This window comes from Limulus polyphemus, unplaced genomic scaffold (genome assembly GCF_000517525.1).
Source record: "Limulus polyphemus unplaced genomic scaffold, Limulus_polyphemus-2.1.2 Scaffold327, whole genome shotgun sequence".
Taxonomy (NCBI): Eukaryota; Metazoa; Arthropoda; class Merostomata; order Xiphosura; family Limulidae; genus Limulus; species Limulus polyphemus.
Window position 1 is genome coordinate 282,556 of NW_013665937.1, and position 10,800 is coordinate 293,355.

The 10,800-nt window shown below is 34.0% G+C and overlaps 1 protein-coding gene across 1 annotated transcript in view; it reads right to left on the minus strand.

Moving 5' to 3' along the window:
- Positions 1 to 9,128, minus strand: part of LOC106457408 (paired box protein Pax-6-like) — a 95,413-nt gene extending 86,285 nt beyond the window's left edge. Inside the window, exon 1 of the mRNA XM_022383323.1 lies at positions 9,108 to 9,128. The gene's annotated coding sequence lies outside the window, so the exon portion shown is untranslated. The remainder of the gene's footprint in view (positions 1 to 9,107) is intronic.
- Positions 9,129 to 10,800: the final 1,672 nt, after the last annotated feature.

The following is a 10,800-nucleotide window of genomic DNA, read 5'->3' on the forward strand; positions in this document are numbered from 1 at the left end:
CTATCCGTCCTGTTTATGTGATAGCTCTATATTGAGTGATAATTGCTATCCGTCCTGTTTATGTGATAGCTCTATATTGAGTGATAATTGCTATCCGTCCTGATTATGTGATAGCTCTATATTGAGTGATAATTGCTATCCGCCCTGTTTATGTGATAACTCCGATAACTTCTACTTCAAGCGATAACTGCGACAATTCCCGTTTTAAGTATAAATGATCAGTGTTTGTGTAAAATGTAAAGTAAATAAAATATAATATTTATCAGTACATAATTCAAACATTTTTATTCAGGCCGCCAACGGGCTTCAGTTAAAAACCACTCTACATATTTTGACGAAGTAATTTGAACAAGAGTATTATATTTATAAATTTATAACAAGTCACGTGACATTACACTCTCCACTATTTATATAACTTGTTGACCAACCTTTGACACGAGGTCACAGCATATACCAACACTAAGATTAGCTGAATATTATTTTCTGTTTATTTAAATACTAAGTACTCTATTAAGTCTTTATTATTTGTAAAGATTCACAGATGTTTTTGGCAATAATACTATTAAATTGGGATAGAATCATGTTCTGCTCTGACTGAATTTTCAATTTTATTATCATTATTTTTTACATAATATTCATGTTCCTGTAATGTGTATTTTATGTTCCTTTTAGTTTGACCAATAAAAAATACTACCACATCCACATTATATTTCATAAGTCCCATTTTTTATCAATTAAACCTATTTTAACTTTGGTATTACTTAAAATTGTATTAATGAGATTGTCTGTTTTGTTGCATTTCGTTTAAAGCTACTCGAGAGCTATTTACACCAGCCTTCTCTAATTATGAAGTGATGGAGTAGAGGGAAGACAATTAGTCAACCCAACCTATCAACAGCTCTTGTGATATTTGTTGGAGATCGAATAGTGATATTTTACCACCACCCCAAAGTCCGGAACACAACGTTTAATTTTTCTGGCTGTAACAAGACTCGAACCGGGAATCTCAGATCCACAGTCCGGTACGCTAACCAATGAGACGATTTCGACATTATTTTGAATATAGATTGAACATTTAGTAAATTTACTAAAAGCTTCATCAGCAATAGTTGAATTGAAAACAAAAAATGGAAAACTTATACCCCGAAAAATGGCTAATGCGAAATAGATATTTTAGTATTTACAACGTTTCGGGCTGGGACGCTCTTCCTCTGGCGATCTTTAAAACTATAATGTTATAGTGTTAATTACAGTTTTTTTTTGTTTTCGATTTTTCGTACCACAGCGGTTGTTTAGCTGACTTTTAATACTTGGATTGAATTTACTTTCAAGTCACAAGTTTGATTAATAGCTATTCACATCATAAATCTTCTTTTTCGTTTTTTGAATACAAGTATAGAACGTTTGGTGACATGGCAACAGTAAAAAGCTTTCGATAAACTGATGTTTCTAAATTACCATACATATCGTTTTTAACCAACACATCTAGAAAACTTAAGTCATTATTTTCATCAGTTTTATTTGTTTACTCTTAAACATTGAATTTTATTTATCTATTTGATTTTAATTCCAATTTATGTGTGATAGCTTTAATCTAAATTATATCTGTTATCAGCCCTGATTGCGTGATAACTCCAAAAACTCTTGTTTTATGCAATAACACTGTTTTAAATAACATCTGCCGTCAACCTTGATGGCATGATAACTACAACAACTATGTTTTACATGATAATACTATTTTCAGCATCACATTTCTCTCCTACACTACCCCAACATTTACAGAGCTTAGCATCAAAAAATCCTTGAGATATCAGATTTCTGGTTATTATCACGTAAATCACGTTTGATAGTTATCTAGCAAGCAAAGGTGACAGCAAAAATCACGTAACAGGGCTGATTGTAATTATTACTTGACTGTAGATACCGAAATGTGTGTAAAATTGTTATGAGCTTTATCGATGCTATTAATAAGGAAATACATTTACAGAATAGGATTACACAGGACCCATAGAGGGTGCAGGTAAAGAATGGGTTTATAAGACCTATGAAGAGTGCAAATGGAGAATGGCTTTACAGAACCTATAGAGGGTACAAGTAAAAAAATGCCTTTACAGGACCCATAGATGGTGCAGCTAAAAATAGATTTACAGGACGCATGGAGAGTGCACGTAAAAAAATGAGTTTACAGGACGCGTGGAGGGTTCAGGTAAAGAAATGGGTTAACAGAACCCATGTAGGGTGCAAAGTTTTAAAAGGCCTAAACTAGCTCGGGCAGCGTTTACTTTTATTGAACAAACCTTCTGTGAGAGTTTCATTAAACAAGAAAGAATATAACTCGATCACTTCGAGCGAATGTTGCAAGAAACCAAAGAACACGCTACTAGGTACTTGCTCCTTTTACGCTTTTCAAAGAACGTATAGCTCGACCAGGTACAAAATACTTTTCACAGAACGACTGTATAACTGTACACTCTAGCTTATGTGTTCTAGATTCTACTACAACGTGATATTAAGCAAATTGTACATTTCAAAACAATTCTTATGACATACAATTATTCTTAACTACGTTTGTAGAGATGCGAAAATAAAAAAAAAACAAATATCTTTTTACAAACATTACCATTTCTATAAAAATAACAATAAGTTTAAGAGAACTTCTTTCGATTGGATAAAAGATGATCAAGCAAAAATCTTACAAAAACCTGGTTTTTCCCGTTGACTAAAATCGTAGGGTGGATATGTTATTGTTATAAGTTTTTCATGAATCTCGCCTCACCCCACTTATGGAATTAACACAAAACATTTTCTTGTCATTACCAAACTGTTTGAAATGAAATTCACAGTTAGAGATCAGTTTTTATACGCTATAAACGAGACCTTACAACAACCTTAATTTTAAAAACAACTTTAAGAAGAAACATATCTTATATCTCTACACGAGAGCTATCTGCGCTAGCCATCCATAATTTAGCAGTGAAAGACTAGAGGGAAGGCAGCTAGTCATCACCACCCACCGCCAACTCTTGGGCTACCAATGAATAGTGGGATTGACCGTCACATTATAACGCTCCCACGGCTGAAAGGGCGAGCATGTTTGGTGAGACGGGGATTCGAAACTGCGACCCTCAGATTGCTAGTCGAGCATCCTAACCACCAGGCCATGTCGGGCCAGAGCTTATAACAGAAATAAGTTAAAATAAACATCCGAAGGAAATTGTTTAAAATTTCTCGTAACGTTAAATATACCTATATTTCTAAAAAAATTAATGGTATATTTATGGGTTATTTCTGATGTTCATGGAACTAAAGTAGAAGACTCAGGTCAAATTACGTTTCTGGTTCTCAGACTTGTTGAATGAGGTTTCAATAAATTTATTTTTTCTTTTAAACAAAATATGTATCAGATTTTGATACAAAAGTTCTCATAAAGTTTCTTTGATCGCGAATCTGAAAAGAGAAATAATGATACATCATTTCCTAAGACAACCTGGATGTTAAGATGCAAGTGTAAGGAAGGTGTTCAATTCTGGAATAAAAAACTTAAGAGTGTATAATGGGCACTAAAATATGGATGGGAGAACACGGTTGTGTATCAATAGAACGATTAAAACGTGTGCAGTAAATCTCAAAGATGTAAAGCAGTGTTTCACACACGAAAAACACCGAAGGATGTATAGTATATATTCACTACTGGACACAAAAACTGGGAGATGTATAAGAGAGCATTCAACCACGTCCAGTAAAAATTCAAACGCGTAAAGATGGTGTTCAAGCCTTACAAAACTTATTACTGCTATGAATTGCATTAAATACAAAGTTGTCTGTAAATTGCCTAATGTTGTGAATTTATATAGAAATTATCATTATTCCAACCTATATTCCACACAGTTTTTCAAGGAAATTATTCAGAATATTGGCACCTGCAACGCTAACCATTATTAAGCGAAAAGTCAGCACAGGTGGAAGATATAGCTGACAGAGCAAGAGATATAGTAAAGGGGCTAGCAGAGATGCAGTTTTTGTTGTGCACGTAGGGGTTAATGATATGGGGGAAGGTAGGTCAGAAGAGCTAATTAATAAGTGCAAGGGGTTGATAAAGGCATTTAAACAAAAAGGCCATACATTAATTTTGTCTGGGATACTGCCCAGAATCAACAGTGGGGATGAAGTTATAAGTAGGTCACTAGGGCTATATGCTAGGCTTAGGTGAGGATGTGAGGATGAGCAGATTGACTGGTTGGACTTGTGGGATCAGTTGAATGGAAGAAGGAAGCATTTTGGAATGAATGGTTTACATTTGAATAGGTAGGGACTGGCTTGTTTGCTAGGGCTGTTAACACAACTGAAAAGGAAGTTTTAAACTAGAACTAGACAGTGGTGAGGGCCAGGATAAACTAAATGCAAAAAAAAAAGAGAAAAGTTTAGCATAGGAAATGAGTACATAAATAGTTATAAGGATAGGCTTAATTGTTACTCTTGTAATGTTATTTTAATGGTTAAATGTAGTTGATTTTTATAACAGAATTTTATTTGAATTGCAGGGTTACAGGCTATTTAATAGGGTAAATTACCAAAGAAATGGAGGGTAGTGGCTCTATATGTAAATTGTGAGTTACATCCTGTTGAAGTTAAAGATATTAAAGATAATAGCAAGGAGATTGAAACCATTTGGATTTCTATTAGTGGATATAAAGGGAAAAGGCTTTTAGAGGAAATTTGTTACAGACCACCAGATGATACTGATGAAATTAGTGAGAAACTTTACAGTGAGATTAAGATTTTAGCTGTTAATGAAGTCATAATTATGGGTGATTTTAATTTCAGGCATATAGATTGGGAAAATCTAGAGTCAAACTGTGAGGGAGAAAGGTTTTTGGAAACTGTTCAAGATGGCTTTCTTCACCAATTAGTCAAGAATCTACTAGAAACAATGCCATTTTAGATTTATTGTTGACTTCCAATACAGAAATGATCGAGAGGGTGGAAATCGGGGAACATCTGGGTGCAAGTGATCATTGCTCTATTAGGTTTTATATTTTGCTGCATATGGAGATAAGGAACAATGATATTTTGTTTACAAAATTCAAAAAAGCTAATTTTGAAGGGATGTGAAAGAATTATCTGTTGTGAATTGGGCAGATGGGTTATTTGGAGACACTGATCAGATGTGAAAAAGTTTTAAAGATAAAGCTTAAAAATTCAAGGTAAACATATTCTTCATAGAAAGAAAAGGGTAGATGCAAGAAAAAAACCAGGTTGGCTCACTAAAAGTATAAGAGATAAAATTGAAGAAGAGAAAACATCATAAATTTAAGAAATTTAAATTGACTAGAATGACGATAGATTTAGAAGATTATAGAAGATCAAGAAAGTTGGTGAAAGAGGAAATTAGGAAATCAAAAAGTATGTAGGAAAAAAAGGTTAGCTGAAAATGTAAAAATTAACAGTAGAAATTTATTTAAATACAAAATGTTAGGATGGGGGTAGGATGATAAAGAAAGGTTTGTATCTGATGATTATGAGATGGCTGGGTTATTAAATTTTGCTGTTTCTTCAGAAACAAGATCGAACAAGACGACTGCATTAATTCTGAGCTGTTAAAAAAATGGGAAGTTTAAAGAACGATAAAGCTCCTGGGCTAGATATTTTCCCAAGGGTTTTGAAGGAGGTTAAGAATTGTATATGTGAGCCTTAAATAATTGGCAAGTACCAGAGGATTGGAAGTTAGTTAATGTCACTCCTCTTTTCAAGGAAGGTGAAAAAATTGTCCCAGTAATTATAGGCCTATTAGTCTTACATCAATTGTGGGAAAGTTTTGGAAAGTCTGATAAACGATGTTTTGCAAAGCTATTTAACAAAGTTTAGAATTTTATTGGATAGTCAACATGATTTCACTAAGGGAAAATATTGCCTTGCAAATCTATTTACATTCTTTGAAATGTTACTGCTTATGTAGATGAGGGTAAGGGTGTAGATTTGGTGAATCTGGATTTTCAGAAAGCATTTGACAAGGTGCCACATAAAAGGCTTTTAAAAAATATCTCTATAGGTGTGTGGCGGATAAGTTAGCAAATTTGATAGAAGAGTGGCTGGATGGAAGAATGAGGGTTGTTACAAATGGAGTTCAGTCAAACTGGATTAGTGTTACAAGTAGGGTACCTCAGAGCTTAGTTTTAGGACATTTGCTCTTTTGGGTTTACATCAATGACATAGATGAAGGATTTGTCAATAAATTACTTAAATTTGCAGATGATATTAAGGTCTTGGGTGTTGCTAGCTGTGAAGGGGTGCTGCTGATTTACAAAAGGATTTAGATCATTTAATGAGTTAGCAAATAAATGGCAAGTGGGTTTTAAGTATAATAAATGCAAGATAATGCATGTGGGTTATCATAATTTGAACTATGAGTATAATTTGGATGGGAATAACCTTACCATTGTCATGAAAGAAAGGAATCTTGGTGTAATAGTTGATCAGCCTCTTAAGCCATCCAAGCAGTGTGCTGTTGCTAGTAGTAGGGCAAATTAGATTTTAAGTTGTATCTACAAAAATAATGAATGCAAGTGTCAAGAGGCTATAATTTCATTGTATAGGTTTCTGGTTAGGCCAAATTTGGAGTGTTATGTTGTTCAGTCTTGGGAACCTTACCTTAGGAAGTACACTGAATTGTTGAAAAAGTTCAAAGGAGGGTTACTATAATGGTGCTTGGAATGGAGGAGTTGTCATACGAAAAGTCGAAATATCTCAAGTTGTTTTTCTTGAAAAAGGAAGAGTTAGAGGGGATCTGATTGAGGTGTTTAAAACTGTAAAGGGAATTCACAGTGTTCATGCATCATTTTTTTCATACTTAACTTAATAGTAGGACTAGAGGACACAAATATAAATTTTGGCAAGGTAGAAGTCATCTTCAGCTAAGACAATTTCATTTTTCTAACATGGTGGTTGGCCTTTGGAATAGGTTGTCTTTGGATTTTGTGGAGGCAGTAAATTCAAGTCAGTTTAAGAGAAAGCTTGATAAGTGTATGAATGATACGGGGTGACTTTAAGATTTATTGAAATTTATTTATTAATATTTTTAGTTTAGTTTAGAGAATGGGACAGCCAAGATGGACCAATAGGTCCCATGTTGTCCCAAAACATTATGTTATATTATATTATGTTATGAATGTATAAAACGATTTCAGAAAGGAAGTACAATTATAATAAATCAAATATGACTAGTGTTCTGGAATTTTTTATATTTTGGATGCCTTCACTTTCTAAAGTGCTCGTTTAGTATTCTCCATCTAAACCAACGCCGCATGTTTCTTAACTGTACGCTGGCAACTGTCATGTTTCGATCGATCACGAGAATAGCAGCCTCATTTAGAAATTATGTTTTAACGTAGGTGTATTAAAGTTAAAGTTTTCCCTTCTTCTAGAAAGCAAACTTAATGTGATACTATTTTTTACCAGAATTCATCCCTTGGATCATACAATTATACAAATATTACGTAAGAATAACATTTCCCTAATATTTAGAATTCTTTATTAACTGGAATCCCATATAGTGGTAGCATCTTCATAGTCTACTAAAGTTAGGGAATTAGAATCAACACCATTTTAGATAAAAGTGGTGTAAGTTTGAATCTGTTTATTAACCATTGACACTTTCGAACTTTGTAACAACAGCGATCTGTAACAACAATATTTTGGCACACCAAGTTGTAAAAACAGCCCTCTGTAACACCGTGCTGTAACAACAACGCTCTTTTATACACTCCTCTGTAACAACAACATTCTGTAACATAGAGCTGTAACAACAGCATTCTGTAACACCGAGTTCTAACACAGTGCTGTAACAAAATACACGTTGCATTGGTTTTTAACTTCTTTCTCTAACAACTGTAGAATGAATAAACAGGAATAAATTCATACACTGATTTTGTAAATCAAGCTCTTCCAAAGTTTGTGTAATGGATGGTACGTTAATAACAGCCGTTTCTATTCGTACAGTATTCAAGTGTTTAGGTCAAAAAATTTGGTTTCTATAAATTTTAGCTCAAAGTCGAGTTGTGCTAAATTAAACACATGTTTCTATGATAAATTGGGGAATTTATTTATTATATGGAATTTGCACCAGGCGCGAGGTGACAGATATACTTATTATGTAGAATTTACACCAGGTACAATGTAAGCAAAGTAAATATATTATATTTACGTAGGCACTTACAAACCATCTTTTTTGTAGCTTCTATTTATTTCGTTATTTTAAAGGATTTCGGATGCATGATTTAAATATAACTTTTCTGTTCAGTTCTGTTCCCGTTTAACCGGTATTTTAACCGCGCCAATCTGCCGATAGAGCAGTCTGTCACTTAATGTTTCCGGTATCACATGTTGTCTGTCCTCTAAAGTATCGCATTTCTTGATGAAACAAATTCCCGCCCACGGAATTAGATTTCAGCAGTTATATGAGCTTTTTGTTGCTTTTTTTTCCTGTTATTTTCGATACCTAAGGTGTTTATAATGATAAAACTGACTCATGTATAAGTTACGGTTTATCTTGCTCCCAGTACTTGCATTTCTAACGTTAAATGTTCAACGTGATAATGGCTTTAGAACGGTTTTGTTTTTTTAAAGTGAAGGAAGATTCTATTAAGTATAATTCCGTGGTAAACCTGGACTAATAACATGGGATAACCCATGTAGATGAGTCGTTATTTTGTGAATAAATTGCTGAGGTTGATATAGAACTTACGCTCACCATTCTAAGCATCTGGGCGAATTGAAGCGCGTGAAGTACATTCAACCTTCTTGGCCGTGTTCATACACCTCACCAAACCAACGTGCTCACACGCTATTCACTTCTGTGATCTTCTGTACTCACATTAATGCCTGTGAAGTGAAATGGGCGCCAAATTGCTCGTGCACTAGCGCACAATGTCTTGGCATGCGGATCCTTTAAACCGTAGGTGACATATGGCGCGTGTCTCTACTTACACTTCATCAACGCTTAAACCAACCAGAATTGTGGAATGAACCATTAGTTCCTGGGCTCGAGTTCTTTACCTACTCTAAGTGTGTCATTCATTTACAAAAGTAAGAGAAATTAAACTTTTACACACCTTGATTCCTTGGATCTTCTACTGATGCTGTCAGAGGATGAGATGCTCCAGTCAGGGTATTTGCATTTCTATCTTACAGGTGCAAGCCTCTAAGCCACATGTGCCACTCACTCTCTGCCCTCTCTCCGTTTAAATAGGAAACCACTATCAAGCCACATTACCAAAAAATCGAGACAATGAATCCGCCCCCTAAAGACGGGGAGAGCAAGTTGCAGACCGTTGCTATAGTAACCATGCATCGATTGCCTCCACACTTCAATTTTGTTGACCAATGAAGCATTCGACTGTGCTTGACATAGCATGGGATTGACAAGAATATTAGGCGGGCGGAGCAGTTAAACTGGTCCAGTCAGCTTCGTGGATTTGATAGTGTCCGCACTTGGCCTGAAAATGTGTGATAATAATGACTGGAACAAATTAACAGACAGCACGTGAAAAAATAGGAGTTTATAAGTCTTAGCTTCAAATGGTTATACCTCTGTGAACAATACATATGTACAAAGTTTACTGACGATTATATTTGTAAAGGCACAATTAGAGTTCGGAAGAAACAGCATAACTCAGTGACAAGTGGTGAATCAAATGATAGATTGGATCTCATGTTTGTTTTTGTAACACCTTCTAAACACTAACTAAACATATTTTGTGCTGTACGGCACAGACATTCTCTTTTAGTTTGATTTTCAGGTAATAAAATAAACTATTGCAAATGTAATTATATATATATATAGGCACGGACTCTCATAAATGACATGTTTGATACTTACAAAATTATTTATTGATTTTGTTTTAATGTACTGTACTATGGAACTATTTCTCATTTCTGATGTTTACATCTTTCTCTGTTGCTCATTAGTGAAACCCGTTTTCTCAGTTCTTCTGTTTATTGATAACGAGAAAGAAATATATCTGCATCCGAAGGAACATTTAGAATATATATATATTTCATTTCCGCCTCCAAGATCACCTCAATTTATACATTATTAGAAATTGTTGGCAAACAGCGTAAACATTATTGAGAACAAGTTAGTTAACCATATAGTTAAGAGCTAAAATGACTTATCAATAACATTAATATTGATAAAAATAATCTTATATACCAAACTAGAAATACATAATACCACAAATCACTATATAAGAAAAGTAAAACTTATAACTATTAGATTGAGTTGACTCGTTAGTAGATCCACGAGCTTAGGATTAAGCACAGACAGTTATTATATTTCCTCAATAGTTCGTTGAGTTTATATTTGTCCATTTCAATTTCGAGCTTGGATTCCACTTAAACCAACACTATCGTTTTTCAAGATTACACTGTCAATAGCAATTGGGTAAATGACAGGCATACAGTATCAGTTCTACTAGTTTTGCACATAATGTACTGCCATCTATCGAAAACACTTTCAATCATTCACAGCATATTTTTAAGAGATTAATATTGTGAAGGTAAAACCTTTGTTTTTTATATAAAAATAAACAGATATGCCTAATTTAGTCAATATTTATGTAATAAATTAGCTTGTTACTATTTTAAATAGCTTTTGATTTAAACGCGATAATTACGTGTGCAATTCATTCATCAAGCAACAAATTCTATTAAAAATTAATCGAACATCTATATACTACTAAAACTCTGAGATTGTTTGTTTGCTTGTCTGTAATTAAATACAACAAAAACAGCGCAAAATAGTGC